The following is a 19,108-nucleotide window of genomic DNA, read 5'->3' as shown; positions in this document are numbered from 1 at the left end:
AAGTTTGACTTGAGGGCTGTGCAATGATCTGGATTTGAGGAAAAAGGATTTGGAATGCACCTGCTTAATCCAAGTGTATCTTTGCCTGGGATCATACACAAGACCAGGAAAAAACTTTTTAAAAGAAGGTTCTGCCAGGTGTGACATGCATGCCTACACATGCCCAAGATCATATTTTTTTCCTTTGACTTTGGACTGCTACACAGCCTTAGTCTTTATTTTTTATTAAGTGGGACTAGGAAATTTGAAACTTTGAAATGTATATGTGGATTAAAGTGGCAATTAAAAAAAAAAGTTTTCTTCTTTCTGTTAACTGCTATTCCAAACAAGAAGTTTAAGTTCACTAACACACCAGAGTGTTTTATCCATACATAACTTACATAGTACTGCATGAGTGACCTGTTCCAGTCTTTTGATACATCTAGTAGGCATAGAGAGAATTAATTAATGTGGATTTTTCTATAAATGACATTCTATTCTATGACAGCAAAGGTATTTGTTCCTGATGTCAATCAGTCATTTTTTGAGAGTTCAAAAGGCTTCCCTGAAGGAATATACATTGATCTGTGCATATCCTAAAATACAACAAAAGCATTGCTGGTATTGTGGAGATGAAAGTAAAAGGATGTGTGTTGAACAGCACATAGAAATATTAGAATACCTGGTGTGTATTTTCAAAGGCACCTGTGCAAAAAACCCCTCGAAGCTTAAATGTTGACCAGCATGTATGTTAAAGTTAACCTTATGATAAAGATAAATTAGGTTAAAGAAACCAAGAAATGAAATTATAAAGAAGAGGCTTTAACTACTAAATTCTGGTCTGTTTGCAGGCAAATTATCTTGAATGTAAATGATGAAAGTATACTTAGATTTGACCTTTTTCGTCTTTTTTTTCTTGTAATAGGTTTTTGAATTGAGTTGCCTATGTGTTAGACATCTTCCATCATGACTTGGTAAACTAAATGAGAGATGTACAGTGCATAATTTTCAAAGAATTGATTACTATGGCAAAATATCCTTAAACTTAAAGTGATGTATAAGAAAGGAAAACTCCTATCATCCTTCATTAATAAATATATTAATGATAATAGGGATAAATCAGGATAGTTTTTGATAATGAATACTTTTGATAGTAACTATAAAGTAACCATTTATGAAAAAATCTATTGGGGGCAGGGGAATCAATGCAAGCAGTATTACATTAGTACAGTAACACAATGCTAAATACTATTATTTCAACTTAAGATCCCACCTAGTTCTGAACCTTAATAATCTAGTATTATTAAGGCTCCAATGTGTTATAACACAGCTTAAATTTAAATTTAAATGAGCATGAAGCTGTATATTTGGCTCTGTACCTCCACAAGACAATCTGGAGAGAAAACAATATAGTTATTTCTTCTTTACCTGTGTATATATATCTTGTCTAAGAATGCCCCCAGTTTGTTTCCTAGGCACTGTGTAATGCTTGGTGTTAGAAATAAGAAATTGAGATCTCCTCAGGCTTGAATTCTGCTCGGCAGGGCTTTAAATTTGGACAGTTTTAGGCAGAAGAAAAAGGACTTTTTCTCCACCCTCCATCCTATCTCTCTTCCCCTCCTATGCTCTATATTGCCAGACCATACAAAAGGACTATGTTTGCCAACCCTGTGCCTGAGTGTTTTGTGCTGTATTAGTATGATTCTTCTTCCCCATCCCATTCCCTCTAAATAAAGGGGAAAAGAATGACCAACACTAATCTGTCCTGCAAAATAATTTATACTTTCAGATCTTGAAATTCTGTCTTATGTCCCTATTCACACAGAGTTTTTATCAATGTCCTAGAAGGACACAAGCCCAGGGTCTTGGCATGCACTTTTTAAAACATATTTCTGTTCTTCTTATTTAGAAAATGAGTATTTCTTTGTACCTAAAGATGCCATTACGTTTTAGAGGGAGGAGGGATTGTTTGAGCTTAGTATTAGAAGGGATTATGATATAAAACCATCACCATAATAAAAATCATGGTTAAAAATATTTGTTACCATTTTTCTATATTTATTTATTTGTCCAATTTATATAGCTGCCCATCTCAAAAAACAAGTAACTCTGGGCAGTATACAAGATAGATATAGATATTTATATATCTAGAAGTTTTCTTTCTTTCGGAAGGTAGCAGAAGGTGCTATAACCATTTTATCTGCCTTACCAGTGTCATCATATTAGCTGCTCTGGCTGGTTTGGATATTCTCATCTCATTCTTTTAGGTCTGAGAAAGAACATGATTAGTGCCGTAGAGCAGAGGCAAGGAACATCTTTCAGCCTGGAGGCTCCACTTTGTCTTGTTACCTTGCCTCCAGGCTGTAGGAATAAGACCAGTGGTAACACTGAGGTGGGGCCTAAATTTTCAGCATGATTATTTTTATCTGGGTTTGGACATAATTAAAACAGTGACAACAACAACAAAACAAGGCTTAAGGTAACCCTTTTGCCTCCTAATGCTCCTCGCTACAAAAACAAGGAAGAAACGCTTAAAAATCCAAGGTTTAAGGCAATCAGTTTTTTCCTCTTCAAGAAACACAAACTTTTTTTTTTAATCTGAAAATCTCCATTCTGTCATTCCAGAGGTGATTATAGACTTTTTTTTCTTTTTCATTTCCTGGTCTGTTATGCAGTGTTTTAGTTGGGATTCTGCTCTTGTGTTCTAAGACTGAACAGTGTTATAGTATATGCTTTCTGAAATTACTGACATAACAGTGCCTTCACAACATATTCTAAGCTTTCAAAATAAAGTTGGGATTTAAACTCTTGGAGGGAAGGATGAGATATTCTACTTATAATAAATTTAAATACCTTTTAAAATATCCTTCACACTGGAGGGAATGCCTGTGCCTTTCATAATTATATTATATTATTTTATTTATTTATTTATTTATATCTCATATTAACAAACATTTCTCTGGGCAATTTATAGTAAAAATATGTGGCATATGACAAAAATACCCTTTTTCTCAATTTAATAGGCTGTCTAAATACACATACACTTTTTGTAACAATGTTGGAGAGTGTGTAATCATATCGAAAATCCACAGAAATTGTTCTGTTGAGCACAGAATATCAGTTTTAAATATTTCATTTTTCTTGATCATGCAGATATATTTCAACGTGTCCAAAGTGACATCATTTCTTAAACTTGGAGAGCAAACTGTTTCTTACTGAAGGAACCATTGCAAGCAAAAAGAAACACATCTGAAAAACAAAAGGACACCAAAAAGAGATGTAAGTGTTTCAGAAAGAAAACCTAAAAGAGAAGTGTTAGAATAAATATTTTTTAGCAAGTGTTAAAATAGCAGCAGTTGCTTTGTGTTTGAAACGTAGTAGTAAAGTTAACACAGCATGAATGGAGCTTACAAGTGCCTATAAATATTGGAAGGCAGGACATAGGTGGGTTCCTAAGTATATTCTTCCTTATAGAGTTTGGCTTGTTCTAGAAAAAGTTTGGCTACTTTTGAATTTGGTGGAAATTGTAGCGTGTTCCTCAAGAAAAATATTGTTACAGTTTACTGAAGTAGCTCTCCTTTAAACTGTATACATGCACATTCTTTATTTTTAAATTTGTTTTTAGATTTATATGTTACCTGTATAGAATTCTATTGTCTTTTTATCTGATTTTACTTTCATATAGACATTATTGTAAGACAGTTTGTTATACTTTTTAAAAGAAAGCCTGTTTAGTTCAGAAAGGATTAGGTAGACTTTCTTTCTACAGGCTAATCAACAGAAATCAACAAATTCTAATTATTTAGCTGGCAGAAATTGATACTTTTTATTCTGTATTTGAATTTAATTAAAAGATAAATGAAGCACCAAAATAAATGTTACTTCTACAGATTTGATGTCATTGACTCTTGATTAGTTTAATGTGCCTGGGACTAAGCAATTCAGGGAGCAATGTTTGCCTAAGAAAATTTGGCTTTAGCCTGAATTGGGGGCTAAGACAGAAGGTTTGAGAATAAGTATACAGTGAGGAAAAAGTCCCAAATTGGGTGCTAGAAAAGCAAGGGATCTTGGATATTGTGTAGATACTTCATCCTCCCATAAAACAGTATTTGGTAGAAAGAGTGACACAAAGAATAAAAGCAAGCAGACAAGTTCACTTCAATTGGTTGAAGATAAAAACGTGGAAAAGTGCCATTTGGAGGCCAGAATCCTCCTACAGATAGATCTTAGCTTGATTGGCGGATTAGCTGAGAAATCCACACGACTGGATTAGACATGACCTGACACCCAGTCCAGGTGTCTCCCTGGAGGTATACTTGTCACACCCAAATATATAGCAACATGCACAGATTGAATAATGGTTCATGTTCATCCTTTTTTTCCCAGAAAGAACATGTTAACATTTCCTTAGAAATAAAATCAGCATGGTGACATTCTTTACCCAAAGCATATCTCTTGATTCCTAGGATTCATACAGAGTGACATTTTCACCTTTAGTCAATCCTTTTTCAGAGTTGGGACGATGGAAAATTAGTTTTTTTTAAAAAAAATCACACCTCACACTTAAGGTCAATATTTTGAACCTGTATCCAGAATCATCTTCAGGCAACTGCAACAGGAGAGATTCATAACTTGGGCAGCTGTATAAATTGCATAAATAACTATAGTGTTGCATTTACATTAAATAATTGAAGATATAACACAAAGAAAGACTAGTTGCTATTCAGGGTGCACATTTTTTTTTTGTCAAGAAATCACCATGAATGTTGCTTCTGTTGAGGCAGCAGCTTTACTTAATTGCCAAAAGCTCTTTGGTAAGAGATAAAATCAGGCTGCTCCCGGATTGTACAGCAGAATTTTGCTTGATACTACAGGTCTGATAACATGAAATAGTTATCTACAACTTCTGTCTGGCGTTGCTGAAAATTGCCATTTAGTCCATTCATTCCTCCCCTTCTTCACATTGCTGCTGATTCAGTGGTTAAAATGAAAGGGCCAAGAGGAATTTCCCAAGTCCCATCATAGACTCTGGATTCCTGAAATTCTAATATAACAAACAGTGATTATATATTACTTACTATCCAACTGCCCAGAGTTATGGAGAAGTTAAGGGACTGATTGGTTAGCACAGAATGTGGTGCAGTTAGATTTATAATGACATAATTGAATCAGTGATCTATCTTGCCAACTGGAAAAATGAAGACAGAAGCAGGGCGAAAGTATAATTGTCCCTAATGCACTGGTAATCCTAGGGCCCTGGGCAGTCTAGTCTGCCCTTGCTTTTTGTTCTTCTTCCACATTAACTCTTTCCTTCTCAGATTCTGAGATGGATTGCATGTGTTTATATTGCTTTATCCAAGACAGAAGCAGTAATTCTAGCTGAACTTAAATGTTTCCTCAAATTCATTCTGGGTAGGATGCATAGTTTTAATAACAGAATCTTCCTCAATGCCACCCAGGTTTCTGGGAGTCAGGCAGTGTAATAATAATAATAATGATGATGATGATGATGATGATGATGTCTGTCCCAAGTCCTGGGGAAGGACTCAGTAGGTGGATAAAAATGCCAAATCCAGTCTAAACATCTGGCTGACTGTGCGACCAGCAACAACAATAACAACAAAATTAATAATAAACTCTTAGGTTCAGGGGACTATTTTGAAAATAATTGATATTAAATAAAATAGGGAAAGGCCATAAAGCATGGCTTCTAGCCTTATTCTAAATCTTAATAATAGCTCTCTCCTGGGTCATGTGACCAGGAGGGAGGCTCGCTTAGATAGAAACACCTTGGGGCTGTTTTTCTGCCTGAACTGGCCCCTGTTTGAATTGGCTCCTTACTCCATACCAAATGTGCCCCGATTCTGCTCACTTTACAGACTTATCCTACTGATGGATAGACAGACTAAATCTCAACCCCCTTTAACGTAATTTCACTCCAATGTCCTCTTGGGTTGGAAAGAATTAAAAAAATGGGTAAGTATTACATCCTTCTATAACACAGCTAATTTCATTAGGAAGTGGGTAGGGGTGACCAAACAAATCACTTTGTCAGTTCCTTATAATGGGAAATATTCACACCTTTACAGAGAATATTAATATTATAGTTGGCAATAAGCCCAAATCTGTAAGTGAAGATGTGGGCACTAGAAAGGGAAATGATTTAATTTACTTCATTGGTAATCACTGATGCTGAAACTTTCATCTCATCCAGAACAACAATTCTCTTGACTTTCTGTAATCTGTTCCTAATTAATTGCAATGTTTTGCTCCTAATGGAACATTTTAAATTATACAGAGAAAAGGCTTGCATGTTCATCTCATCTCAACAAAACCAAGAACTGCAATCCGGTCAGCAGGTAAAGTAGTACAGTTAACACAATATTGTTTACTATATTTTTCAACATTTTGAAAGCGGTACTTTTTCAAAATTTTGTCTCTGGCATAGTGAAAGTCACTCAGAAGCTGTGTTCTGTCTAAGGTGTGCATGTGTGCACATGTACATTATTTATCAAACCTGCACATATGGTAAAAAGTCAAGTGTATAGAAAAGTAAATTACCCCAACATAATAAGGATAAACATTAAACCCTGTACTTAGAATGAGTCCTGCACAAGTTTGCCACCTTGGCTTAACTGTGGCAGTGTCAGCCCTTTGAGGGAGACCAGACAAGAAAACCAAACAAAGTTCTTTTTCTTTTCCATTCCTTATGAAAAATCCTTGTAATCTTCTAATAAGTTTTATTTAAAAAAAAAAAAATAATTTCATCCCAATGTCCTCATGACATGGTTTTCTATCATCCTCATCCTTGCTCAGGAATATTAAACATTCAAAAGTAAAAGCAAGTGGATACCTTTTGTCCCTTTCACTCCCTTTTACTGATTTTGATCCCCCCCCCAACAGACAGCTTAATAGTTGCTGTGCAAGTTTGCCTTCAGTGTAGAATTCTGGTTTCTTTAGACTCCCTTCCCCCAACCTTGCCTCAATTGCTACTGGCATATTTCCCTGAAATTATTCTTAGACAGTTTTGGGAATAGAGAATATTTCTTTCAATTTAGACATCCACAAGAAGTCCACAAGAATATGTAAAATTGGTGTTGTGTTTTGCGGTAGATCTTCTTTGTTTCCAAATTGATGGATGTTCAACAAACTGAATTTAGACATTACAGGGGAAAAAATGCTCATAGACTTAGTTGTTTCTTTAGTCATTGTGCTTTTGGTATATATAATAGTGTTTAATTGAAGTGTGGAAATTATCCTCAGAAAGACAGTGATAATGAAATCCTCAAAAAATTGTATATGTGGGGAGGGACAAGAATAGTTGATTATCAGTTTGCCTGATGTGGACTAATTACAAATGAAGACTGCCAGTGTGTTTTAGAGAATAAACCAAAAACTCTAAATACTCATGAGCAAATGAGGGGTTGAATAGATTGGGTAAAAAAAGTTATCAAGTACGAATGTGCAATGTTATACATGGAAGATAAAAATACAAAGATATAAAAAGTAAAATGTGGGTATGAAGGGATATGAAAAAAAATGTGCAATTGTTGGAAAACAAGGAATAATGCTATTTTAGGTGGCTTTAAGATAATTTTCATTTCACAGCAGTCAAGAAGTTAATGTGTTATATTGTGTTAATTATAAATCCAGTTGAAAAAAGTAGTTTGAAAAGGTGAAAAACTTTTACAGGATTGCTAGGATACAGCAAAGAACCAGTCTAGGTCAGAGTTGTGTACAGAAAGGGTCATACCAACCATGGAACAGTATATTAAAAGCTGCATTCAAAAATGGGTGATGCTGGAGCTTAATGAGAAATATCAAGTTAATGTCAAACAGGTTAAAACTTGGGTTTTAATCTCCTTGGTATGTTAAAAACAGAACTTTCCAATCACCTGTCCTAAAGAACTCTTTAAGAACTAGATCTCGGAGTTTCATTAACTGAACTGTTGTTGTTTAGTTGTTAAGTCGTGTCCGACTCTTCGTGACCCCATGAACCATATTGCGCCAGGCCTTCCTGTCCTTCACTGCCTCCCTGAGTTTGCTCAGTTTCATGCTCATTGCTTCAGTGATGCTATCTAACCATCTCATCCTCTGCCGTCCTCTTCTCCTTTTGCCTTCAATCTTTCCCAGCATCAGGGTCTTTTCCAAAGAGATCTCTCTTCGCATTAGGTGACCAAAGTATCTGAGCTTGAGCTTCATTATCAATCCTTCCAATGAGCAATCAGGGTTGATTTCCTTTAAGATTGACTGGTTTGACCTCCTAGCAGTCCAGGGGACTGTTAAGAGTCTTCTCCAGCACCACAGTTCAAAGGCATCAATTCTTCGGCGCTCAGCCTTCTTTATGGTCCAGCTCTCACAGCCATACATTACTACTGGAAAAACCATAGCTTTGACTATGCGGATCTTTGTTGGCAAGGTGACGTCTCTGCTTTTTAATATGCTATCTAGGCTTGCCATAGCTTTCCTCCCAAGGAGCAAGCGTCTTTTAATTTCATGGCTGCAGTCTCCGTCTGCGGTGATCTTGGAGCCCAAATAAATGAAGTCTGTTACTGCTTCCATTTCTACCCCTTCTATTTGCCAGGAATTGATGGGTCCAGATGCCATGATCTTAGTTTTTTAATGTTGAGTTTCAAGCCAGCTTTTGCACTCTCCTCTTTCACCCTCATCAAGAGGCTCTTTAGTTCTTCTTCACTTTCTGCCATGAGGGTGGTATCGTCTGCATATCTGAGGTTGTTGATGATTCTCCCTGCAATCTTAATTCCGGCTTGTGATTCTTCCAGCCTGGCATTTCTCATGATGTACTCTGCATATAGGTTAAATAAGCAGGGTGACAGTATACAGCCTTGTCATACACCTTTCCCTATTTTGAACCAATCGGTTGTTCCATGACCGGTTCTAACTGTTGCTTCTTGGCCCGCATACAGATTTCTCAGGAGACAGGTAAGGTGGTCTGGTACTCCCATCTCTTTAAGAACTTGCCACAGTTTGTTGTGATCCACACAATCAAAGGCTTTTGCATAGTCAATGAAGCAGAAGTAGATATTTTTCTGGAACTCTCGTGCTTTCTCCATGATCCAGCGAACGTTGGCGATTTGATCTCTAGTTCCTCTGCCTCTTCGAAACCCAGCTTGTACATCCAGTAGTTCTCGGTTCATGTATTGCTGAAGCCTAGCTTGTAGGATTTTGAGCATAACCTTGCTAGCATGTGAAATGAGTGCAATTGTGCGATAGTTTGAGCATTCTTTGGCATTGCCCTTCTTTGGAATTGGAACATAAACTGACCTTTTCCAATCCCGTGGCCACTGTTGCGTTTTCCAAACTTGCTGGCATATTGAGTGCAGCACTTTAACACCATCATCTTTTAGTATTTTAAATAACTCAGCTGGAATACTGTCATCTCCACTAGCTTTGTTGTTAGCAATGCTTCCTAAGGCCCACTTGACTTCTCTCTCTAGGATGTCTGGCTCAAGGTCAGTGATCACACCAGGGTGGAGATCAGGGACATTAAGATCTTTCTTATATTGCTGTCTGTATAGAGCTTCTCCATCTTTGGCTGCAAAGTATATAATCAATCTGGTTTCGGTATCAACCATCTGGTGATGTCCATGTGTAGAGTCGTCTCTTGTGTTGTTGGAAAAGAGTGTTTGCTATGACTAGCTTGTTCTCTTGACAGAACTCTATTAGCCTTTGCCCTGCTTCATTTTGTACTCCAAGGCCAAACTTGCCTGTTATTCCGATTACTCCTTGACTTCCTACTTTAGCATTCCAATCCCCTATGATGAAAAGGACATCTTTTTTTGGTGCTAGTTCTAGAAGGTGTTGTAGGTCTTCATAGAAGCGGTCAACCTCAGCTTCTTCAGCATCAGTGGTTGGGGCATAGACTTGGATGACTGTGATGTTGAATGGTTTGCCTTGGATACGCACTGAGATCATTCTGTCGTTTTTGAGGTTGTACCCCATTACTGCCTTTCCGACTCTCTCATTGACTATGAGTGCAACTCCATTTCTTCTAAGAGTTTCTTGCCCACAGTAGTAGATATAATGGTCACCCGAATTAAATTCACCCGTTCCCGTCCATTTCAGTTCGCTGATTCCCAAGATGTCGATGTTCAATCTTGTCATCTCATGTTTGACCACATCCAGCTTGCCTTGGTTCATAGTTCTTACATTCCAGGTACCTATACAATATTGTTCTTTACAGCATCAGACCTTCTTTTCGCTTCCAGATACATCCACAGCTGAACGTCCTTTCGGCTTTGGCCCAGCCGCTTCACTCTTTCTGGAGCTACTTGGAATTGCCCTCCGCTCTTCCCCAGTAGCATATTGGACACCTTCCGACCTGAGGGGCTCATCTTCCGGCGTCATATCTTTTAGCCTTTTAACATTGTCCATGGGGTTTTCTTGGCAAGGACACTGGAGTGGGTTGCCATTTCCTTCTCCAGTGGACCACATTTTGTCAGAACTCTCTGTCATGACCTGTCCATCTTGGGTGGCCCTGCACGGTATAGCTCATGGCTTCACTGAGTTATGCAAGCCCCTTCGCCACGACAAGGCAGTGATCCATGAAGGGGATTAACTGAACTAGCATGACTTAACTAAAGACTCTACAACAGGTTTCCTGAAATTATTTCTCCATTACCTCATGCAAGAGATGTTGAAAAATAAGGTCCTATCTCTACCCCTCCCATAGAAATCATTGCAATATTAACCATAAAAGTCATTGCAGTATGATTTCAAATATCAGAAGCAAGGAGCACTTATGAGTGTGCACTGTTGAATCAGACACTTTGGGTTTAGCCTCAGTGGCAAGAATAACAATGAAAGGAAATAAATGGTGGAGAAAAGAAAAATAAGTAGCATCTGCCTTACCCTAAGTTGATTTCTCTTAGATTCTAAGTTAGGATCTTCCATATACCATGATTGCCCCCAGATGGATATACAGGTATTGACCACTACTGCTTATCATGGCTTTGGTCATAGAACATTATATAGCAGGCCTGCATAACTTGTATTGAGGGGAAAGGGTCACATTGATAAATTAAAAATCCTTGTGGGCCGCAAAGAAGTATCAGAAGGGCCGATCAGCTGTTGTGCAGCTAGTGGAGTGGCAGAAGTTTTGGAGTTGGCGGCAGGTCTAAATTGATTACTTTTAAAAAAATGTTGGTTGGCTGCATGAAGCTGCCTTGCAGGCCAAATGTTGTGCAGGCTTGCTCTACAGTATGGCAGGAAATAGGCCATTCTTTTGGGAGAAATTCTCTGTTGAACCCAATGAGACATATACCTTATATGTTTAGAACACTGCATAGATCTAGGATGAAAAAAGCTCAAATTTTAATTATGATTATATGCTGGAATTAGGATAAAAGAGATAATAGATTGTAGATGGGGACCATGTATCAATGTGAAGGATGACGTGAACATTAAAACAATATTAATTTTGATCTAAAGATTCTCAGATTCAGAGAGAAGAAAACATGGTGAAATTTGGATAAGAAATGATATACATGATAAACAAATGGAAGCAAGATTCTGCCAGGACTTTTCCTGCCTTTAATTGGAGGTGCTGGTTGGGGCTAATGAGACTCTTATCTGAGATACCTGAATGTTGCTATTTGCCTATCCCTAAATTAACAGAAAAAGAAATCATGACAAAATCTAATTTCCCATTATTGGACAAGCAAAAATAGAAAAAGCTATAGATTACCCAGAGGTAAAGGAAACACAGCAGGTTGGAGTTGATTGATGGGGTTTTCCTGGCTTTTCCAATTCCAATTTAGAATACCACTAGGTTGTTTGGAATAATATCCTTTAAAACTTATTTGTGGATATGATTAAGATAGCATTTCCCAGGTGAACTTTGTGACATGACCTTTTCATGCATGCTGTTGGCAGGAAGGATGGACTTCCTACCCAGGCTACATTGCTAGTTTTATGCAGTTCTTTCTTAAGTTTGCAGTATAGAATCTGAATTCATATGGATAGGCAATGGCTACAGTATAATCAACTTCATATTTTTTTGTGTCTGTTGAAAAATAAGCCTGAATGATAGTAAAGTATTTGCCAATTGTACATGCAACTTCTTATAAATAAAATGTAATAAAAATATACGGAAGGAAATGACCTTTGGTAGTTCAACAATAGCTGCTAGTACCAGCTGGAAAAGAAACCATATCTATGTGTATACAAAACTATGAAGTGTCTTGGCTGATTTAATTGCTTATGCTACCCTAGTTTTTTGTGAGTAGCATCAGTTTCAAGACTGTTGAAATACTCCAGGAAGTTTGAGAGCACTGTAAATATTTCAGGCAATTTGAAAGGCTGTTCCTTGTATAGTGTTTGTGGGGGATTAAGTGGTTATATTGCCTTAGGATATTTTTGTTTCTTTTCCAGAAAGTACTACTACATGTAAAAGTTGTGCTACTGGAACACATAATTACATATCTAAAACATTATACTGGCATCATGCTATCCCTGGTGTTCATTTCTCTTAGAGCAGAACTGGCCGCTTGTGTTCCTTTTGTAATAGTTTGCTGTCTTGTGCAGTAATGCAGATCAATTGCTTGAAGATGTATGTGGGAAGAAGTAAATTAAAGCCAGTGACACTGACAAGTGGCTGTCTTGCTTTTAGCTTTCAGGGTATAGAGATGAAACTTGGAATAAGTAGTTTTTAATTTCCAGTAGTACGTGGGTTCTGATGCCAAAATGGTAACTCTTCGCTTCCGAAAGTATATTAAAAGCATAGAATACCTCATACCATATGTAACTTATCAAAACACTAAGATGACTTTTCTTTTAATAATCTAGGGGTATATTTGGAAAATGAAATTTAAGTTGAAAGCATTTAGACAAATGTTTCTGTATTTTAGAAAATAAACCAAATATTTGGTATCAGGAAACTGAATTCCAATTTCTAGCAGAAAACATTTTTTTCATGAGTAATAGAATGAGGTAATAGACCATTGTTACTAAAAATCAAGTGATCGCTTTTACTGTGGTTGCTGAGGATGTTCAAGAAAACATTGAAAACAGACTCAGAGATGAAAAGTTCTGTATGTGTGAAGAGTAAGTAATGATTAAGCGCACAGTATTGTGTTAAGACCATCTATTTCTAAAAGGCAGTTTTGTATTTTTTCGTAGTGTGAAAAGTTTTTATAGTATGGTTAGGTGTCAGTGAAATATAGTTCTGTGTTATAAAATTTAAATGGAAAAGTTAAGTTTTTAAATATTATTATTATTATACAGCTGAGTTTATTAATTTGATAGCAACTAAAATTAATTACCTATTTTCCTGGAGTAAAATATGTCTTTAAATAAATCAAATATTTTATTTTATTTTATTTTATTTTATTTTATTTTATTATTTTATTTTATTTTATGGAAGCCAGAAGGGCTGGGTTCATAAAGGATAGCAGTAATAACAGAACTATATACTCTGGATGGTAAGATGGAAAGTAATTTTCTGGTTCTGTTCTGTGCTGTATGTATAGTAAAAGCTGAGATAGAGGTTCCAGAGTCGTCGTCTTTAGCTGGCCAATGAAAAGCTTCACATTTTCTTTTAAAGTTGAATATAATTTATAACATCTTTTTTTTCAGGAAAAGAGGCCCACTTTTTTCTCTTTTCAGAGAACCCGGTCCTAAAATACAGTTTGTGAATGAGTGCCTAAAATAAACACTGTCAGATTTATTTTTAAATAAATGTAAATAAATGCACATTAACTACAGAAATGATCTGTTACTCTGTCTACAGTGGAATCATATTCAAGTTATTGAAGAATTGGATTTTAACACATTTATACATGTGAACATATGGAAACTGCCATGAAGAATATATTAAGTGATGAATTCATATATTAATAAGATTTGGTTCAAATAACAAACAAAAGCCCATGTTGCCACTCCCAAACCCATTAGCAGTAAAAAGAAAATGTAATAAAAACTGGAATGAGATAATTCATATTCACTAAAAGTCAAGCAGAATCGAAATGTTTCCATAACTTATTTAATATCTTCACTAATGGACCTAGACTGTTTTTAAAAATTTTGTTTTGTGTTTTCACCAACCACAGACTTTTGGTGGTAGAACATAATAGATATTTTTGATAAGAAAACATTTAGCATAATTTAAGAATGTATTAATGGCCAACAGCTTCAGAGATCTGTATGGAATACAGGTAGTCCTTGCTTAACGACCACAATTGTGACTGGCAACTCTGTCACTAAGTGATGCAGTCATTAAGCAAAAAATCATGTGACCACGCTGGACTTATGATGTCACTCCTGCTGCAGTCATTAAGTGAGACATTGTGTTACCGCGACTTGTGATTTTAGTGCTGGCTTCTCCATTGACTTTACTTGTTGGAAGCCAGCTGTGAAGTGCGCAAATGGCAGTCACATCACCTTGGGACACTGTGGCAGTTGTAAATGCCCACCAGTTGCGAAGTTCCCAAATTTCTGTCATGTGACTTTGGGGACATGGCAGTCGTAAGTGCGAAGACCAGTCGTAAAGTTACTTTTTCAGTGCTGTTGTTACTTTGAACAGTCACTAAGGAGGGTGGTTTGTTAAGTGAGGACTATCTGTATATTTGAATCAAATATAAGTATTGCATTGAAAATGGCTCTGAAATGATAAGCTAGAGTTTGCATTAAAAAAATCTCCCAACAGGATGAATATGTTGCATTCCCAAATACATATTTTTCCATGGGATTTATCATACAGTTTTCCAAAAATAATTTCTAAATGTTATAATTCAGTAAAACTAAAAGGTAGTTTACATGCTTCAGTGACATCCCAAAGCAAATTATTATTATTTTTATTATTATTACATAGTAAATATGTTAGTAAATATTATACGGTCATAATCTTAGTGGAATCTTCATTATAATCCATTCATAGGCTGCTGTGTCTTTCTGTTATAATTAAGAGGTGTCACTAATGTGTGTGTGTTTTCCTCACATCATATTAAACAGTGACATTAACAGATTCCACACTTTCACTAAAAACTTCTTTGCATTCTCAGTGCATGTACAAAAATTTTCACACTAGATTCTTGAAACTCAAACTCAAGTATAAACTGTTAATCCCAGTCTTGATTTTTTAGCATGCATTATACTAAAAACACATTGCAAACTAATCATGAAGTTATACATTGATTTTTTGTTGGAGAATAACTTGAGAGGTCAGTGCTTCAGAACTTCAAGTACAGTTATTCTAGAATAGTTAGAATGATGTTCAGTTTTCTTCTTGAGTAGTAAACCAGGTTTTTTTTAATTTACAAGACTTGTAAGACCCATTTATTGCATAAATGCAATAAACATTTTTCTTTTGTAATATATGTGCTGTGGAGACTGAAATTTATTGTTTAGCTCTCTCATTTTCTGTCACAATCTTGATAAAAAATAATTTCTCTGAAGCTGTATTCACAGAGAAACTTTCATTGATCCCAGTGAGAATTTTTCTTGAATTTATGCCTCATTGGCATCCACTCCATCTTCCTAAGACTATCTGGCCTCTGCAGAATTGGTGGGGGTGAGGGGTGGGGAAATTATTAGTGACATTTGTAAATCAGGCATTTGGGATAAAGGATAGACTTGGGTTTTTTTGCAACAAAGTGGACAAGTGTTTGATTTTTTTAAAACTTTTCTTTAAAGAAGGACTAAATGGTGTCCTGACTGTTGTGCACATAACCACATTTTGTTTTATTAAAAAAAAACAAAAAACCCTAGAAAGTGCCTCTGAAAGGGAACAATATGATAATATAGTGCTGTGTCCAGGGAAGAAAAGGATGAAAGGAGAGAGCACCTTGAGGACAGAGCAAGTGTTTTCATACTCAGTTCCTTTTCCAGTAAAATCAACACACAGTTTCTGTTTTGTTTATCTTTTCACCCAATTTAGTTATGTTTTTTTCCTTTAAACAAAAGCCTTTTAATTTCAAGTATCCCTAAACAATGTTCCGTTCTCTTCCATCTTTTTCATATGCTCAGAGTTGAAGGGAGATATGGATATGTGAAAAAAATAGGCCACCCATGGTTCATTTTTAGTATAAAACTCACCTATTATAAATACGTGTATTTGAGAGTAAAAGGTACAAAAAGACACTGCGTATAACTGTATAATTGTGCTGCTGGTGCTATTTTAATTTTGTATCCCTTTCCTAAATGGCTCAGGTTCTCATTAAAATTTAGACCATCGAAACATTGTGACATAATAAAATCAATATAAAACTCATATTTAAACCACTTAAAAATACTAAAAATTATTGAAAACAGACTGAAAGGATTGGCTTCAAGGTTTTTTAAAGGCTTCTAAAAAAAGTCAATCTATATTGTCTATAGAAAGCATGTTCCCCTATACATAGGTGACAGTCTAGTACTGTGTCAGTACCAAATGAACCAGTGGCACCCAAAGATGGCTGTCTCCTGACAATCGTTGTTTGTATCTCAACTAGACGAATAAAGCCATGAAACAGTTGATTGCCCCTTGACAACATGAAAAGGCAATTCCCTTTTTATACCCACTGAGGTTAATTCAAACACTTCTTTCTTCTATTCTTTCTGTGCTTTAACAGCCTCGATTCTGACCTTCTGTTGGTTGTTGATGTAACTGATATCCCTATCCTAAAATTCTCTGATTCTCAACCTAACTCCCATATTCTCCATAGAAATCTATACTAGAAATTATGAAGCAGTGCTTACATTTTCCAGTAATACTGTTCTTGAGCTATAACATTGCTTCCATGTTTCATTAATGTCATTTTGGAAGATAACATTGAAAATGTTTTTGCACATTTTGTAGTATCCCAATGAATTGGATGACTTCCCATGTAAAATATATAGTTCAGCCTCTTGCGCCCTTCCCAGGTTTTGTGGAAAACATTTGATAATGTAACAAACTAGTAGATGTCAGTGTGGAGCAATTAAGGAAAAAAAATCCACTTTCTTAAAACGTTTTTGCTATATTCTTAGTACTATATATTAAATAACAGTTTAAATTTCTATCATAATGGTTTGTTAAGTGAGTGATATATATTTTAACATTTTTGCTTTCAGCAAGTACTTGGTGTTTTAAATTTTTGCTAGAAAGCAAGGTATTTTGTTATCTTTTGTTTAATCAGTTCAGCTAAGGTTAGAATTTGGTAAAAGGAGGTGGCATGTGTCCCTAAATCAAGTTTTCCAATGCTTTTCTGCAGTTTTCAAATTTGTAATTTTTTGTCTAAATGATGTAGTCTCATCTGCTTGACTAATACTGATCTAGATTAACACATCGTCTCATTCATTCTGATTTATAATGTATTCATAATAACCAGTGAATGAGAAATAATAACAGAAGAAGAATTACATCTAAGTGGTTCTTCAGGGTTTTCTTAATTTATTACAGAAATTGTACCATCTTTATTTTTCTTCAATTTTACTTTAAGAGTAAAATGAAACAAAGTAAGGAAATTTAAACACTAGTAAAAATAAAATTCACTCATAGTTATTTTAAATACAAATTATAAATAGTAACAATAAAACAAAATAAATATTTTAAATGAAGGCTTGGTTAATGTTAAAACTAAAAAATTACAGTATAATGTGTGTAGGAAGAGGTGTTCAGTAATTTTATTCAAATTCTTTATTAGTCTCAATTTCCACTGTATTTCTGAAAAATGATTTTTTTTCTTAAATGCTAAAGATGAGTGACTGGCTTAAGATTCCTGAAATGAAAACTTATTCAATTGCTTAGAGACCTGCTGTGCACTGATGCAAGGCAATTTCTTTCTGCAGAACTACGGCCTCTGGAGTAGGATTATCCCTTATGGCCTTAAACTTGAAAACTCAACCCAAGTTTAAACATGGGGATGGTGCTTGTGAATTCCTATCAGTGCTAGGCTACCATACTACCTTGAGCACTGTTTTCATAGGAAAACATTATACAGTGTAATCGGAGTATGTATTCTGTGGGGAAGATTACACATTTTATAACTTCGGTTTACTCTGTGGTGGTATATTCACAGGAGGCAATCAACCTTTTACTTGCTAAAATAAATTTTGTCTTCCAAAATTTTCGCATTTGGTAATTACCTATTTTGCATAAATTTTTATTCTGCAGTGAGGAGTCAGAGCTCTTGTTTCTTATCTGAAGCACATATTCTATCTACATCTTTGCCTGGGTAGTATCTTTTTCATACCTTATTTACTAAGTCAAATTGCTTTTTTATTTTTGGGAGAAACAGCTTGCAGATAATGCATTCATATTCTGTATAATTGTATGAATTATGAATAGTATTTCTGTCTGTCATGCCATTTCTATTTTGTGGGCATAGTTTAGGATAGAAACGATTTTTCGTATTTTGTGAAATTTGATTGGACATTATTTGGACTTCACAGCCTTCCCTGTTTATGTTTATTATGTTAACCTCAGCCATAAGAAATCAGATGGAAGTTTTTTGCTTTCCGTTTTAACTAATTGTAATTTATTGTTATATTCAAAAACTAATTGTGGATGTCTTTGCCACAGTTTTAGGAAAAAATGTGTAGTTCTCTAAAGTTTATAAATTAAGATTAACCATAGTTTTACTTTCATGCTAAATCATTAACCATGATGAACAGAATAACATTGCAGTTACATAATACTCTGGTAGTTGATTGTACAGATTAACTTTAGCAAAAGAAGGCAAAATGGTTATCTGTTGACACCTTGAGAACAGCTGAAGGAAGGCAGAAAGCGAAAGACAACAGAGGTAGAGGAAAATTTGCCCAAAGAAACACTGAATTCAAGAGACGAGCACGGAGGAACAAAGAGTTATATCTAAATAATCAGTGCAAAGACACTGAGCATAAAAATCAAATGGAAAAAGTGATATACAGTATTTCAGGAAATCACAGAAATCAAGGGAATCTCTTATGCAAAGTGGAAATGAGAAATAAAATGAGGCAAAGGTCTATTGGAATCTGAAGATCACAAGAAGAGAGGGTGAGAATTTATGAAAGAACTGCACCCCCCATCAATTAAATGATCAAATTTTTGACCCATACATTTTAGAAAGCAAAGTCAAAATATTGCTAACAACTAAGCTACAGGTGTTGATGAAATATCAACAAAACTGTTTAAAATCTTATGAAATGAAATAATTAAAGTGCTACATAT

At 35.5% G+C, this 19,108-nt stretch overlaps 1 protein-coding gene across 3 annotated transcripts in view; it reads left to right on the top strand.

Annotated features, from left to right (window-relative positions):
- The window catches only part of FOXP2 (forkhead box P2), a 466,299-nt gene that overhangs the window by 73,876 nt on the left and 373,315 nt on the right, over window positions 1–19,108 (top strand). For all 3 annotated transcript variants that reach the window (XM_088141716.1, XM_088141715.1, XM_088141712.1), the window contains exon 2: window positions 3,133–3,258. The gene's annotated coding sequence lies outside the window, so the exon portion shown is untranslated. The remainder of the gene's footprint in view (window positions 1–3,132; window positions 3,259–19,108) is intronic.

This window comes from Python bivittatus, unplaced genomic scaffold (genome assembly GCF_059951505.1).
Source record: "Python bivittatus isolate LINGU-HERP-01145 unplaced genomic scaffold, Pbiv_v1 ctg000330_np1212, whole genome shotgun sequence".
In the NCBI taxonomy this organism is placed as follows: domain Eukaryota; kingdom Metazoa; phylum Chordata; class Lepidosauria; order Squamata; family Pythonidae; genus Python; species Python bivittatus.
Note: the sequence above shows the minus strand (reverse complement) of the source record. Positions and strands in the feature narration are given on the sequence as shown.